At 36.5% G+C, this 17,309-nt stretch overlaps 2 pseudogenes; both read left to right on the top strand.

Moving 5' to 3' along the window:
- Positions 1-8,716: 8,716 nt before the first annotated feature.
- On the top strand, positions 8,717-10,226 carry LOC148919599 (uncharacterized; annotated as a pseudogene).
- Positions 10,227-12,662: 2,436 nt separating this feature from the next.
- Positions 12,663-15,047, top strand: LOC148919598 (patatin-like protein 2; annotated as a pseudogene).
- Positions 15,048-17,309: the final 2,262 nt, after the last annotated feature.

Raw genomic sequence — 17,309 nt, 5'->3', positions numbered from 1 at the left:
TATAAGGCATAGCTAGGTGCTCAAGTTTACTAAACTCAATTAATCCCATCATCATCAGCCTTCTTTTAGGGTTCAAGCTTTATTCTCTCTGCAGTTTTATTCATTAGTTCATAATAAATAAGCACAACACATTCGGTGTGTCTTCTCTTTCATCTCAAATGGAGAGAGCAAGATTTTCTTCAGTCTCCCACTTACGGGAACATCGTCACCGTTCTGAGCATTGATGGAGGTGGAATCAGAGGGATTATTCCCGGAACTATACTCAAATTCCTAGAATCCGAGCTTCAGGTAATTAAGCATATATATATTAAAACCAATAATTTAACTTTAATTAATAATGTTTAAAGTAATTGTCTTGCTAATTTATTTTCACTTGAACTTTGCCACATATGCAGAAGCTGGATGGTGAAGAAGCAAGGCTTGTAGATTACTTTGATGTGATTGCAGGGACTAGCACTGGTGGGCTTGTGACTGCCATGCTTACTACCCCAGATGAAAATAATCGACCCTTATTTGCTGCTAAAGACATTAACGATTTTTATCTCGAACATTGTCCTAAGATCTTCCTCAAGACAGGTACCTAACAAGCTATTTAACATCAATCTTAACTTCAACTCAATGTCATTAATCTTGTACATGTACATCAATTATTAGTATAATTAATCTTAGCTTGAACACCTTTTTCTTTTTTAATATTATACATATATAGTGGCTAACAATCACATATATTTTGCTTGTGCAGCAACTATACATTGATTGGTGAGGCCATGGACATGGTAAAAGCTGTGTCAGGACCAAAGTATGATGGGAAGTATTTACATAAGATAATGAAAAATATTAGGAGACATAAGATTAAGTGACACGTTAACCAACGTTATAATCCCAACTTTTGATATAAAGCGGCTACAACCAATGGTCTTCTCTAGCTATGAATTCTGTCCAGGGAAAGGAAGGTCCGTGAAATGAGATCACCACATGGAAAGGCTATAGCTGCCAGCAACTCCAACTTATGGTGAAATTTGGTTGCTATGAGTGCTAAGGGAAATTCTGACTTCTTTGCTAATTAGTATGGTCGGTTCTTAGTGATATCGTCATTGAAGAGAAATCATATTGTAACGAAAGGGGGTTTATTGATAGATTCTCAAGCAAGTCATGGTCGATTTCCACCTTGCTACTGTTTTTCAATAAATACCTCCGAATTCAACTGCATACTATGAATCTATACCATAATCAATGCATGTTGGGTCGAAGTGAAAATATATATGTTGATACATTGGAGAAAACAGTGATATTGCAGCAGTATTTAAAAGTTGGAGAGGAATTGTTGAAGAAACATTCTTTATGATTTGAAACAAATGAAGTAGCTATAAGGTATGTATATTTGATTACTCACCAATCTAATATGAAATGATCAAAGTTATATTGATTTTAATTTTCTTTTACTTATTAGGGTGGCTTCCTTTGAGATCACCACATGGAAAGGCTGTAGCTTGCTAATAATTAATTCATTTCAGATCTTGCCAGCAGTATTTAGTTCACTTTATTTGAGTTAGAAATCAAATTATTTTAATTTTATTATACTTAAGTTTCTTGCCACAAAAAAACAAAAAAAGAATTCAAAGTCAAAGTCAATCTTTTGACGGGTCCATATGAAAAGAGAGACATAATTCAATCAGGAATTTCTATCTGATAATTTAAACAATGATTAAGACTTGTTTTTTGGTGACGGGTAACAATCATAATCCAACTTCTTATGGCTTTTTGGTTGGTTTCTGTTTCGGCAACAAGAATTGGGAGCAGTAAGGTGATAGATTTCACGAGGTTGGTTGGTAAGTAAGGTGATGGCTTTTAGCTTTACAGCTGAAGATGAGGTTAATTCCTAGTATTAGCCTATTGGGTACATAATTTCCTTCACTTTTGTTTAAACCTTGGTGTAATTGTTTGATTAGTATTTGATGAATACAAAGGCTTATTAATGTGGCCACCATATGAACTTTCCAGGGTTTTAAGTGCCATTTTCACATAAAGGGTTTAAAAACCCTTTGTGATTACTGGGTTACTGTATTTGTAATAACCTTGTATGGTTATCTCTATTTATATTGGCTCTTGTGGTTGACGGTCCTTTGTGCTTGAATTATAAATACAATATATCGTCTTTATCTTAAAAAACACAGAACTCAATGTCATGTTGTTTTACCTCTTTTTTTGTTGGGCAATCACTGTAAATTTAACTAGTTTGATTGCTTTTAATGAAAATGAAATTTGGGTGTGTTAACTTGATCCTATATGGTCTTCTATTGAAATAAGGGGCAGGCTTTCTCACTTTTGGCAAATTTCACATATAGCCATTTCAGCTTGGTAAGATGTCCTAGTTCACCATGGCTTCAACTTTAAGTGTAAAATTGAAAACTACAGAAGAGGCACCAAATGCAGGAAGAACGAAAGAAACGGATGAAGTGAAGGGTCTTCAATGGAACAAGTAAGCGTTGCAACATCAAAGGGGGGGTTTGAACTTTTGTTAAAACGTCTAATGCTTTCTTTTTAGCTTTGTCTTTACCCCATAGGATATAAAGCAATATTCTCCATTTCTAATAAACAGGTCAATTTGGACATAAAGTCGAGTAAGAATGACACACACAACACTAGTTTTGTAGATATCTTTTAGTCCCCGCGGTTTACAAACCAACACTCAACAGAAACTTTTAATTCCAAGAGCATTTTTTTGTTTGCGAGATTTTAGTTTGATTAGGAGATTTATTTTCTATTTTATTACGATTTTATTTCTTTCTTTTTTGTATAAATTTTGTATAATTAGGAGTTTATTTGTTGCCTTGTATAACCCTATGGGTTCACATACTTGTATTATATACCTTTTCGAGAATGAAAATATATCAGAAAATATTATAACCCATATTTTTTGACTTGGCATCAGAGCCGACTTTCTGATGACAAGTGTGTTGTGCCCACTCATGTTCTAGCCCCATTTTTTTTTGCTACCTGTGTCGTGTGTGTCCTCATGGGTTTGTGTGTTGTATTGTACTATTTTATGCCATACTCCCGTCGCCAGTTGTGTTCATACATCTATCCGTATTTGTGCCTCTGTGTGTTCCACTATGCTGTGTCGAGATCTGTTGAGTTTCCGCTGCAATAATGGGTGATAACTCTATTGTTGGTGTGGTTGCTGCTATTTCTGCAAATTTGTGTGTTTCTAACTCTATTTCATGTATTGGGTCTAATACTTGGATAATTGACACTGGTGTTACTGATCATATGACTTATGATGCTAATTTTTTTAATGAATTGTCTAGTAACACCCATGACTTATACATAACTAGTGCTAATGGCTTGCCATTTTCAATTACTGGAGGGCACAATCTCCCTCACTCATACTATGTCCTTGTCTCGTGCGTTACTAGTTCCCAATATCCATTGTAACTTGTTATCTGTTGGTCAATTACTTGATAAACTTAATGCTTTTGTTACTTTCTATCTCATGCATCATTTTTTTCAGGATCTCAAGACTCACGAGACGATTGGGCATGGTAAACGGATAGGGGGTTATATTATTTGACATTGTCCGCCGCACCAGTTTGTGATCATTGTTAATACTGTTCAAAGTTGCAGTATTAAAGACAAACAATAAATTTGGTTATGGCATCGTCGTTTCGGACACCCGTTGTTTGGCTACCTTAAGCGTTTCCATATTTATTTATTTTGTGATGAGTCAAGTTTTAAGTATGAGACATGTATTTTGGCCAAGGTCATCGCATATGTGTTTCTTTTAAGTGACAGTAAAGTGCAAAGCCTTTTGATTTAGTGCATTTTGATGTGTGGGGTCCGACTCAAGCATTATTTCAACGGATTTCGTTGGTTCGTCACATTTATTGATGATTGTACCTCGATTACTTGGGTTTGCTTGCTGAAAAATAAACATGATGTTGTTTCCATCCTTCCAGAGTTTTGTTACTATGGTGTTTACTCAGGCTTTGATCAAAGTATTCTGGATTGATAATGAGGATATATGTGAATAATACTTCAGACGTGTTTCTTCCATGCTCAAGGTATTATTCACCAAACGACAACCTCTTTTACCTCAACAAATGATGTGTCTAAAAGGAAGAACTGACAATTTTTTGAAATTGCCCACTAACTCATATTAGATGTGTCTGTTCCCCATTATCTTTGGGGGCATGATGTTCTATCTACTGCCTTTTGATTAATTGTACTCCTAGCCGTTGTGGATTTCAGACTCCGCATGATGTGTTTGGTGACCATGTTTCCCATGTCTTCCGTCTCCAAGTTACCCCAAAAGTTTTTGGATGTGTTACCTATGTTCATGTTTACTCTCATCAACGGAGTAAACTTGATCATTGCGTTTTGTGCTGTGTCTTTATTAGCTAAGCTCTTCTACTCAGAAGGGTTATAAGTGTTATCATCCTCCTACCCAGAAGGTGCATGTTACTTTGGACGTAACCTTTATGAAGAAGTATCATATTATGTTTTTCCATCTTCTCTAATTCAGGGGATGGGGAGTGAATTGGAGAGTCTGGAATTGGAAGATCTTAGACTTATGGCCAAAATACTGTATATGAAGATGTTCTCGGGAAGCAAATGACCATGGTAGCAGTAGGGTTGGTCGATTACCAAGATATAAGGTGAAGATATTGCTCTCAGTGATGAAACTGAAGTCATTTGGATACTTAGGTGACGATGAAGAAAAAGATGATTCAACCAAGAACGACATCGCCCATAAGACTTCACACACTTTAGACCCAAGACCCCATTGCCATACTCATACTCTTATGACTAGTCAACTGTCAGATATGAAATAAAACAATAACATACACAGAGCATACCAAGATGAACCTACAAGCTCTAGAGAATTGTGGAATTAGTGACATCACCTAGGCACTTAGAAATAAGGGCCCGTCAGATTTCTAGAATTTTCAGCAGAGTCCCCTGTGCTAGTAACAACTTTGGTTAATATCTGTAACAAGGCAGCAGCACAATATAATCAACATGCAAACATAGACGCAGAAATAAGAAGACTATAATCAATATAAAATAACTTCCCAAATATCAACCGAGGCAACAAACAATCACATGTTTTCACCCCAAATAAGTAACACACCGAACTATCTCAATAAAACAACACTAAACCTAGAACTAACCCTTACTAAGGGAGCCACACGTGGAAATCAGAAACTTTACCGAATCTCCACCATTGGGAACAAACTATAGGGGGTCAACACGCCAGAAAATCCTACGTGTGACCACGTGTGACCTATCATCTCATGTTACATAATCTCCCTATATGCAGGAACATCCAACGCCACGTAAAAGTAGAAAATCCTGCGCCATGAGATTCTAATAATCACATAATCTCCCCATATGCCGGAACACAACACCAGCGTATGGGGTTTGTCAACACGCCGGAAAATCCTACGTCACGTGTGACCTATCATCTCATGTTACATAATCTCCTCATATGCCGGAACATCCAACGCCATATGGGGTCTGTCTCAATACCGAAAAATCATACGCCACGTGAAACAATCTAATCTTCATACGTTGGAACATCCAACGCCACGTAGCAAACACGCTGTGACCTAGCTCAGTTCTCCTATACGCCGGAACATCCAACGCCGGACGTATGGCAGGTCTTCTCAACGCTCCTCGCCACGTGAGACTAGCTGACAACACATAATCTCGATGTGCCGGATGCGGACATCCAACGTCACATATGGGGTGCATGTCAAAGGAGAATGACGTGTGACCTACGCGGTGACCTATCATCTCATGTTACATAATCTCCCCATCGCCGGAACATCCAACGCCACATATGGGGTCTGTCCTCACACGAAGAAATCCTGCCATGCCACGTGGGACCTTGAACAATCACATAATCTCCTACATACGTAAATGAGAGACATCCAACGCCATTGGGGTCTCAAGTCAGCCGAAAAATAGACGTGTGACCTATCGTATTACATAATCTCCCCATACGCCGGAACATCCAACGCTACGTATGTGGTTTGTCAACAAGAAATCCTACACCACTTGTGACTTATCATCTCATATTACATAATCTCCTATACGATGGAAATAACGATGAGGTCTGTCCTCATCCGGAAAGCCATGTGGGAGAAGCGCCGAGAACATCCAATGCCATATGGCTGTCTCAACGCCGGAAAATCTTTCCCAAAACTTCCACCCAAAAGAGACAGACAGCCACATATGAGCAAAATCATACGCCTTGTGACCTAAATATTACAAAATCTCCTTATATGGTCACATCCAAACGCCACGTCTAGGGTTTGTCCTCACGCAAAATCCTACGTCACGTAGGAGGATAGTACTTACAGTGTAAAAAAGAATATTGACATAATATATATACATATATGTATATCCAAAATAGCAATATAGCATCCGAATCCCCCAATTTACCTAATCCCACATAATCAACATAACTCAACAACACTCAAGACCTGTCACTAGGGTCATTAAAAGTGAGACTCACGGTCAACGGATGACTAGTCAAACGGGTCATTTTTTACTATCCGAAACCTATGGGTTTCACAAGGTTTAGGATACATGTCCTGCATGTTTGGTCCAGACGATCGATGATCGGATCACGATCGCACTATTGGACGATTACTACCTAAACCTAACCCTATCAATTTGCTCCGTGATCCGTCGACACGATCCTAAGGATGTCTAGAACATATAGTTAAATACACAACGATAACGAAACCTATCGAACATAGAGCAATATCTGATCGACGACTCAAACAATATCTTAATCTACGAACTCAAAGACAGGCCAACAAGTGCCCATATGCCATTGTGGTAGCTTGATCAAATTCGACAAGCGAATCTCACAAATTCCTATAGGTAAAACACCCATTTGTTGTCATCTATCCCAGGGAAGCGCGATCCCAAAGAATTTCAATTACAAAAACCATACGTCAAAATTAATGAAATCCTATCCAACCATCAGTCATGAAAATAGGTGAGAAAGCATGCCTCTCTGTGAAACGGTGGCCGGAAGACAAAGTCGGTCACATTTTCGGTGGCCAATGTCGAACTCGATGCGGGGTGAGCAGTCGCCCATGACCGTTGAGAATGTGAGAGAGAGTGACTCTTGGGTAGATGAGTTCGATGCAAGAGAGATATATATATATATATATATTTTTATCCCCTTCGATCGCCCTACCATTGCTCGTCAACTTCAAGTACAACTGATAATACGTGTAATCACTGATGGAATCATCTATGCCGTAAGTTACGCAACGTTGCACCCCATGTACTATTCGTGGGAAATCTAAAGTACAATACTCTTTTATCCGATATACATGCTAAATCTAAATATCTCATAGCGACTATGTGTTAACTCATTGTTTATTTAAGTCATATGCATTATATTTATGTCAATTATCTAATGTATGTTTGCCAACTAAACTGCAGGATGCTCTTTTGAACCTAAATTTGTGGATGCCATGAATGTTAAAATGGAAGCTTTGAACAAGAATGAAACTTGGGATTTAGTCCATTTGCCAAGAGGAAAGAAAGTTGTTGAGTGCAGATGAGTGTTTACTTTGAAGCATAAGGTTGACGGTTTCATTGACTTACAAGGATTGGTAGCCAGATTACTCATACCTATGGAGTGATTACTTGGAGACCTTTGCTCCACTAGCAAAGCTCAATACCGTGCATGTACTCTTGTCCCTGGCTGCTAATCATGACTGACCCTTGCAGTTTGATGTCAAAATTGCAGTCTTACATGGTGACCTCAAGGAAGAAATATACAAGGATCTTCCTCTGGTATTCCTGTAACCTCCAAGAAGGGTATTGTGTGTAAGTTGCAGAAATCCTTATATGGATTAGAGCAGTCTCCAAGAGCATGGTTTGGGAGATTTGCTGCGTCAATGAAGAAATTTGGGTTTGCACAAATTAATTCGGACTATACTTTGTTTCAAAAGCATCATAAAAGTAAATTGACAACTTTAATTATTTATGTTGATGATATGATTGTGATTGGAAATGATCAGACAAAAATGCAAAATCTTCAAAAGTATCTGGCTTCCGAATTTGAGATGAAGTCATTAGGTGACTTGAGATACTTTCTTGGGATTGAAGTTTCAAATTTAAGCATGGTATCTTTTTGTCCCAAATGAAGTATGTTTTGGATTTACTTGCAGAGATTGGAATGTTTTTTGTAAATCAATTGATACTCTTAATGAACAAAATCATAAGTTGGGGTTATATCATAATCAAGCCCCTACTGATAAGGAGCGTTATTAATGGCTTGTGGGAAAATTGATTTATTTGGCTTATACACGTCCTGATATAGCATATGCAGTGAGTGTAGTGAGTCAGTGTATGCATTCTCCTAGTGAAGATCATATGGGTGTTGTGATGCATATATTGAGGTATCTGAAAATAACTTATGGAAATGGGTTAATGTTTTCCAAGTATGGTCATATGGATGTGGAAGGGTATATAGATGCCGATTGGGCTGGTTCAATCACTGATAGACGTTCTACGTCTAGGTATTTCACATTTGTTGGTGATAATCTTGTTACTTGGAGGATTACAAAGTAAAAAGTGGTGTCTCGGTCTAGTGCTGAAGCCGAGTATCATGGGATGGCTTAAGGTGTGTGTGAGCTACTTTGGTTGAGGAGATTGTTGGGAGATTTGGGAGCCCCAGAAACCTATGGATTTGTATTGTGATAATAAAGCTGCAATTGCGATTGCTCATAATCCTATGCAACATGATTGTACAAAGCATGTGGCGGTTGATCGACATTTTATTAAAGAGAAGTTGGATGCTGAGATTATTTATTTTCCGTTCATATCATCCGAGTATCAGCTAGCAAATATTCTAGCAAATATTCTTACGAAAGTTGTGTCTACTATCATCTTTCTCAACTCGCTTGACAAGTCAGAAATAAGTGACATCTTTGCTTCAAATTTAGAGGGAGTGTTGGCGAGATTCTAATTTGATTATGAGATTTATTTTCTATTCTATTAGGATTTTATTTATTTCTCTTTTCTATCTTGTGTAATTAGGAGTTTATTTGTTTCCTTGTATAACCCTACTAGGGTTTACACACTTGTATTATAAATACCCCTTTTTGGAGAATGAAAATATATCAGAAAATATTCTACCCTATATTGTTGGACTTTTTTTTCATGAAGAAGAGCCACCAAATCCTTCCAAAAGATGCAAATTTCTTGTTGCTTGTCTCACGGAAGCATTTTCCAATTGCCATATTGGCAGATGGCTTCTAACTTCGAGCCCAGCAGCTGAGGATCAGTACCTAACAAGTGACTTTGATCAGGAAGTACTCACTAACCACCCAAATGAATATTTAGATATGATCTTTTCATTCTCTTGTTAAATCCATGAGAGTTTGTAGGTTGCTTTTAGTTTTTTGGTGTTTTTTCTCAGGTAATTGTATCAGCAATTCGAAGCTCTGCAATGGAAAAGCTGAGACGGAAGCCTAGCAGTTGGACAGATAGCTTTTCATTTGTCTACTCTTCAAATCAGGAGATTTATTCATAAGCCAGAAAGGAATACAAAACAAAAAGGATAATGGTGTAGAAGAATTTTTATATGTTAAAAGTTGCATCTCTTGCTGCTCAACTGCTGCCACAAGTAGAGATGTGTTTCTTTCTGTCAAGACAAGCTTGTCCCGTTGTTCGAGCCTTAATGGGATTGAGTTTAAAGATTTTGGCAGTCCATAATTCAGCAATTCTGTCGTTGTGAGGGCTGGCTGATGAGAGTCTCAAATTACGTAGTTTTTTTAATATTATTTTGGAGACTTTATTATATAAATTTGGTTTAATAAAGATAATTTCACTTATTATTACATTTCATTCTCACCAATTGAATTTATGAATTTTATGTATTTAATTTGGTGAACTTAGGTGAATTTATCTTTCGTAGGAAGTTGGAAATTCAAAAGATGAAGATATATATTTGTCTAAGTTCAAGCTAATTGTGAAGATATTTTATTGAAGAACTAATTGTGAGATTATTTTGATCATAAAGAGAAATAAAAAGAAAGAAGAGAAGACAAAACCAATAAAACTAAAGAGCCTATTTCATGTCATTCGTAGTCATTTAACGCCGGAAGACTGCGTTGCTTCCACCTCTGCCCAAGTCGCCTTCTGAGTCGTGGTCATGGCACAAACGCACTAAATATGTCAAGATGGTTTAAAGTCAGAGCTCCCCCACCCCACCACCACCAAAGGTCCAAAGTTCTTTCCGGTTTAGATGATTGAATGCGTTGAATAAGAATGCAACTAGAATAAAGTTTCTTTACTTCCAACTAGCCTAATGGAAATTGAAGCTCTCTCTCTCTCTCACACATGAATTGTGATCTCATATCATTGTATTTATTATCTGCAATTTGGCTATATTTTCTTAAAGTTAAATTTGCCTTTGTTTCTGCAGTGAGACCAACAGTGAGCTTTCAAAGGACTAGTACCGGGAGCTCATAACACTTTCATTGGCTCTTGCAAACATCGAGGTTTCCACATGCCAAGTTATAAAGGGCAAGACCGCTTGCCTTGATTGCCATATTATGGTTTTCTCATATTGAAAGGTTAAATGTATAACACCCAATTTCTAACTTTATATCGTAAACTTTTATTTTTACACATCTTTTAAGTTCTAGGACTGGCCCTGTCCAAGAGCAAACAACTTAACAGGAAAAAGCAAAAAAGAAAGAAAAAACTAAAAGCAAAGCAGAAACCCCAAAGAACCCAGCAAGCCAAAAGAAAACACTCCCAGAGCGACAAACTGAAACCAAACCTGAAGCCTAAGAAGAACGCCAACACTCAAAGGACTAGTACTAAACGGTACATCTGTTAAATGGTGTTCATTTGATTTGAACTGCTCAATCTTCCCTCATCGCCACTCGCAATCGCTGATTCTTCAGAGGCCTTCTCAATTTCCAAGCATTCCTTCAATCTGTCATACACAACTTATTTTTGGCCTTTCGGTTGGTGTTTTAGACAACAAGCCTGGGCAGTTTTTCCAGAAGAATCCTTGTATGTCCCTTGTACACTCGAATCCAGAATGCTTTCAACTTCCATTCTCTCAACTTTGGCCCTCACCCAATCAGATACATTAACATGTACAGGTTCTAAATCTGTTATTATTGCTGGTCTGCCAGTTATAAGCTCTAGCAAGACAATCCCAAAGCTGTATGCATCACTCTTTCTAGTGTACGTACTGTCCAGTTGTGCAATATCTTGTTCAACCAAAATCTTTCCTGTAATAAATGTTTTGTTTTGGGGCTGACTTTGTTGTAAGTTGTAACATTATACACGATACATTTAAGGCCGACCATAGAGATAGTGATGGTTTCATTTTAATCTTATCTAATAAATTTGTGAGAGTTTTTAAGGTGCGATGGGGACGGGGGTTTGTGATACACACACACACACTACTAAGGTGTTGTTGGAGTTTGAACATAAGAGTCTGCAAGTCAAGACCCTTTTATCGGGATAGACCTTGTTGGTTTTTCGTTTACATTACTAAATATGTCGACTAATTTGTAATCGGAGTGAGTCTTATCAGCAATCACATTATTAAATACTGAAATATCCTTCAATGGGAGCGGCTGTCATTACTTGTTATAAACATGCCATTAAAGATTGGGTTTATCTGATAAATTTGTTGGCATAAGTAAGCATTTCCCACGAGGAGGAGGCAGCCATGCTGGACCATCGCAATCAAGTGAGCCAGAGCTTGTACAAGACAAATTAAGAAGCTGGGCCAGACCAGAGGACCTGGTATTGGTAAATAAAATTCAAAACACAGGAAAGCAGGATGAACAATTCATCTTGGTTTGAATGTTCAAGCTTCAAAACGATGACGTACATGCATATGTGTGAATCTCAACGGAAGTGAATTGAAATATGGGATTTTAAATCAATATTACATTTTAACATCGTGAGTTACATTTAAATATGAAATTTCACACTAAAGACATTGCAACTTGTCGATACATACAATGCATTGAAAAGACGTGTTGAAAACTATATTAACGTATATAGTCGTCTATCTAACCCTAGCGATCCACTAACAAGTAACAACAATATTGATAATGATGATAATAATAATAATAATAATAATAATATATTATTATTATTATTTATACATATAGACACATGTAAGTACATTTACACACACATACATATACGTACATATACATATACACGTACACAGATACATAGGTAAATATGGTGGGATATATAAGGTGTGTTTATTATTTAACATGTGAGGTATAAATAGTGATGAGTATTTCCACGTGCAGGAATCAATGCATTTGCAGCAGTACAAGTTAGAAAATAGAAAATTCTGTGTAGGAAGATTTATGTGATCACTGCGAAGGAACATAAACTTATTCTGGCAAACTACGTATAACATGGATGTTCAAATGAATAATCACAATACAAATGTTATGTCGTGGACTTTGAAACGATAGGAAAGCATGTCTAATAACAATATAAGGACTATTCAAAAGACAAAGTAAACGGAAACAACTCGGTCAAGATATACATAAGTTTGGGGTCAAGATTTGGGGGAAAAGAGCTCTATATAAACCCCACAACCAAAGCTTAATTCCTACAACCTACAACGCCTTCCTCTTGAGATTCTTCAAATTTCAAATTAATCTCTCTCTCTCTCTCTCTCTCTCTCTGAGTTTTCGTTCCTAAACTAAGTCTTGTGCGTAACCTTCTCTTGTATCACTAATGGAGAAAACAAGATCATCCCTTCACTCTCCCACAAATGGAAGTCTCATTACTGTTCTTAGTATTGATGGAGGTGGAATAAGAGGGATTATCCCAGGAACCATCCTCAACTTCTTAGAGTCTGAGCTTCAGGTAAAACAATGATCAAATCAAAACTTTAAATAAATACACGTGTTATAATATAAGTGGATTGGTCACGCTATCACATGATGTTACACCTAGCGAACATGTTTGCTCCACTTCTCATAATTTGTTGGTGTTTCTCATTCTTTTTTTAAAAAATAAAAAATAAAAAATAAAAAATCTAATGCAACTAACTTTTCGCTTTACTTGTTTGCTATATGCAGAAACTGGATGGTCAGGATGCAAGGCTAGCAGATTATTTTGATGTGATTACAGGGACTAGTACAGGTGGCCTTGTGACAGCCATGCTTACTACCCCAAATGAAAATAACCGTCCTTTGTATGCTGCTAAAGATATCAACCCTTTTTATCTCGAAAACTGCCCTAAAATCTTCCCCCAATCCAGGTATAGTTAATTCTTCATAGATTTTTGTACTACATTTGTATACATAATTGTTCGCGATAATTAATTTTCATCCACGTACAACAGTTCTCCACTCATCAATGTCGAGGAGAATTTGAAAGGTCTAGGGAGACCAAAATATGACGGGAAGTATTTACATAAAATATTGAAGGAAAAATTAGGAGACAAACATTTGCGCGACACATTAACTAACGTTGTAATCCCAACTTTTGATATAAAGCGGCTGCAACCAGTTATCTTCTCCAACTATGAGGTTTGTTTATTAATTATCTCTTAATTGAAACACATGCATATATTTACATAATTTAATTCTAATGGTGCTCTTTTTATGAACATTTCTTGATTTTGTATATATATGTTTGTCATGATTTCAGTTGAAAAAGAAACCCAGCTTGGATGCTTTGCTCTCGGATATATGCATTGGAACTTCAGCAGCCCCATACTATCTTCCAACCTATCAATTTAAATCCACAAATTCAAATGGTGAATCAAGAGAATTCAATCTCACCGACGGTGGAGTTGCTGCCAATAACCCGGTATACATTGATCAAATTGCAAAAACCTAATTTGCATAATCTGAATTATTTCATATATATGATCATCATTAATATGTGTGTATTAATTTTTCTTTCTTTCTAGGCCTTGGTTGCTATGAGCGAAGTGACGAAACAAATCCACAAGGGCAACCTGACTTCCTGCCTATGGGTGAAAATGAACAGTTGTATGGGCGGTTCCTAGTCATATCACTAGGGACTGGTACAACGTCTGAGGAGAAGTATGACGCCAATGAAGCGGCTGAGTGGGGTGCTTTCGGGTGGCTTATCGGATCCGATTTTTCGGCTCCATTGGTGGATATATTCACCCACGCAGGTAGTGACATGGTTGATTTCCACCTTGCTACCATTTTCAAGCCCTTCAGGTCTCATGACAATTACCTTCGAATTCAGGTAACAAAAGAATGTGCAATAAAATTGAGATAAATATCACTAGATCAAATGACCGTTTTATATACAAAAAAGAAAAAAAGAAAAAGAAAAAGAAGGTATTAAGAGAAACTAAGCTCACAAGTACTCGGAAATGAATATGCAGGATGATCGCTAAGTGGAACATTGACTTCTGTGGATATTGCCACAGAACAAAACTTGAATGATTTGGTAAAAGTTGGAGAGGCATTGTTGAAGAAACCGGTTTGAGACTGAATTTTGATACTGGTAAATCCAAGCCTGTTCGTCCTGAGGTTACAAACGCAGAGGCTCTTGTGAGGTATTTGCTCTATTATATATTATGATTAAGTTGTAGCATGATCATGTAAATTCAATAAATTAACACACTAATGACTTTTGTTTTGTTAATTAATTTGCATGTGTAGGATAGCGAGCGTTCTCTCTAAGGAGAGGGCTCAGAGGAGCAAGGTCGTTCGTGAAAGGACATGATCAGCAGCACCACCAAAGAAATAATATGCTGCTCTCATACGTATATATATAAAATTCCTTTTAATTATGTTTAATCTTCAAGAAAAATAAAAGGCCATCAAAGTCATGATGAAATGCTAAGTCAATTATTTTATTTTATTTCTTCATGTAATTCAGTACTGAAATTATTTTCTCCCAATGTAAGCAAGAAATTGTTTAATTTATTTTTCTCCCAATAAATACCAATTAACAGGTTGGTTGTGATGTAATTAATAATCAGCAGTACGTATAATATGTTCCTTCCTTCATATTCTTTATTTATTTGGCTATTACGCACCAGAGTGTTTCTTTTTCTTTTTGAAGCATTGCAATGAACTTCGAAACAAATTAAACATATATCCCACGTTGTAAATTGATTGATTAAACACTAATTAAACAATTAAACAAGTATTTTGAACCACTAATGTCCCACTAATTAAACAAGTTAATATGATTGATTATGACAGGTCTTGACTATGGACCAGTTTTGACTGAATTAATTTACCACATATTTTTCTTATCAAAATTAAGAAAAAGAAGCATCTTCATTTGAAGGAGCCTCTTCATACTTATCAAACCATCCCTATAGTATCAGAAACTTTAGGCTTCAAGTGATGCATGAAATCAATTGAAAAATACCTAGATCAACTAACAACGTAAATCCTTTTGTCGATAAAACATATATATTTTATCCATACTTTTCCCGCTCCGTAATTTACTAACTATACATAACCAATAAAGGTTGGCTATATGGGTCAGCTTTAGAGTTAATTAGTATTATGTTTGGGATTAATTATTAATTTAGGATTGCCCAAAAGTTTCAATAGATTTAAACTTTTGATCATCGTCATACATATCATCAAAATATTCAACACGTTTTTTCCTTTCTTTTTTTCTTACAAGAAAAACATCAAACTTGATAGAATCCAAACAAATTTCAAGCCCAATTTCTGAAACCACTAAAATTGAATAAATGAACACATTCTCCTCCATTTGGATGAAAAATACATACAATACAATTTTAATTTTATCATATATGTATTATTAATAGCATTAATTTCCTGGAAACCCTTCTGGCTACCTTCTTGAATTTGTCTCTCAAATGCTCTTGAATTAGTCCTTCATGGCTACCTTTTTGGTGTTTCAAAAGTTGGATTGCGGCAATTGAGGGTTGTGGAAGGAGGATTGTGAATGAATTTCGCATTACCTCACTTTTGTGAGAAACTTGAGTTTGGCGGAAGGTAATGGTGCAACAAAACAACCTCTTGGAACTGCGCTATAATTGGATTGTAGCAATGCAGCAGCTAGAGTATAGTTGAGGGACCATTGCTTGTATAACAGAGAATTATTATCTAGGGGAATGGGTCACTTCATCTGAGTTTCCATGGTGTTTACTATTTTGGACGACTTAGGTTGGGACTGATTGTGAAAGGTCTTGACCCTGTCTCAATGATTCACATATATTTAAATTATATCTCAACATAAAGAAAAAGAAGCTTCCTTCATTTCATTTGAAAGAACCTCTTCTCCTCATACTTTATTTTATAAGCATTACTTGTTAAGGTTTGAGTCACCAAATTTATTCACAAAACAAATAATATTTTACTTGTTAAGGTTTAAAATGGGTCCAAATTTGAATCAATGAGACTTTGTCTTCGATGAATAAATTTTGGTGTCTCCATATATGTTGACTATTATTGTGTATAGTAGGCGGGGAAGATTCAGTAGAGTTGTTTTCAGATAATCAATCACGTCCACACGAATGCAGTGTTTAATTAGAGAAGTCTGACAGAAGTGGTCCAACTTAACACTAGTTTTGTAGATATCTTTTAGTCCCCTCGTTTACAAACCAACACTCAACAGAAACTTTTAATTCCAAGAGCATTTTTTTGTTTGCGAGATTTTAGTTTGATTAGGAGATTTATTTTCTATTTTATTACGATTTTATTTCTTTCTTTTTTGTATAAATTTTGTATAATTAGGAGTTTATTTGTTGCCTTGTATAACCCTATTAGGGTTCACATACTTGTATTATAAATACTTCCTTTTGGAGAATGAAAATATATCAGAAAATATTATAACCCATATTGTTTGACTTGGCATCAGAGCCGACTTTCTGATGACATGTGTGTTGTGCCCACTCATGTTCTAGCCCCATTTTTTTTTCTACCTGTGTGTGTGTCCTCATGGGTTTGTGTGCTCGTCCCTGTACTATGTTTATGCCATTTCCGTCTTCATACATCTACCGTATTTGTGCCTCTGCTGTGTTCCACTATGTGCTCTGCCGAGATATGTTGAGTTTCCACTGCAATCATGGGTGATAACTCTATTGTTGGTGTTGTTGCTGCTATTTCTGCAAATTTGTGTGTTTTGACTCTATTTCATGTACTTGGATAATTGACACTGGTGTTACTGATCATATGACTTATGATGCTAAATTTTTTAATGAATTGTCTAGTAACACCCATGACTTATACATAACTAGTGCTAATGGCTTGCCATTTCAATTGCTGGCGAGGGCACAATCTCCCTCACTCATA

This window comes from Prunus mume, linkage group LG2, assembly GCF_029339155.1.
Source record: "Prunus mume cultivar Tortuosa linkage group LG2, ASM2933915v1, whole genome shotgun sequence".
Lineage (NCBI taxonomy): Eukaryota > Viridiplantae > Streptophyta > Magnoliopsida > Rosales > Rosaceae > Prunus > Prunus mume.
The sequence above is the reverse complement of the archived record's forward strand: the minus strand, read 5'-3'. Positions and strand labels throughout refer to the sequence as shown.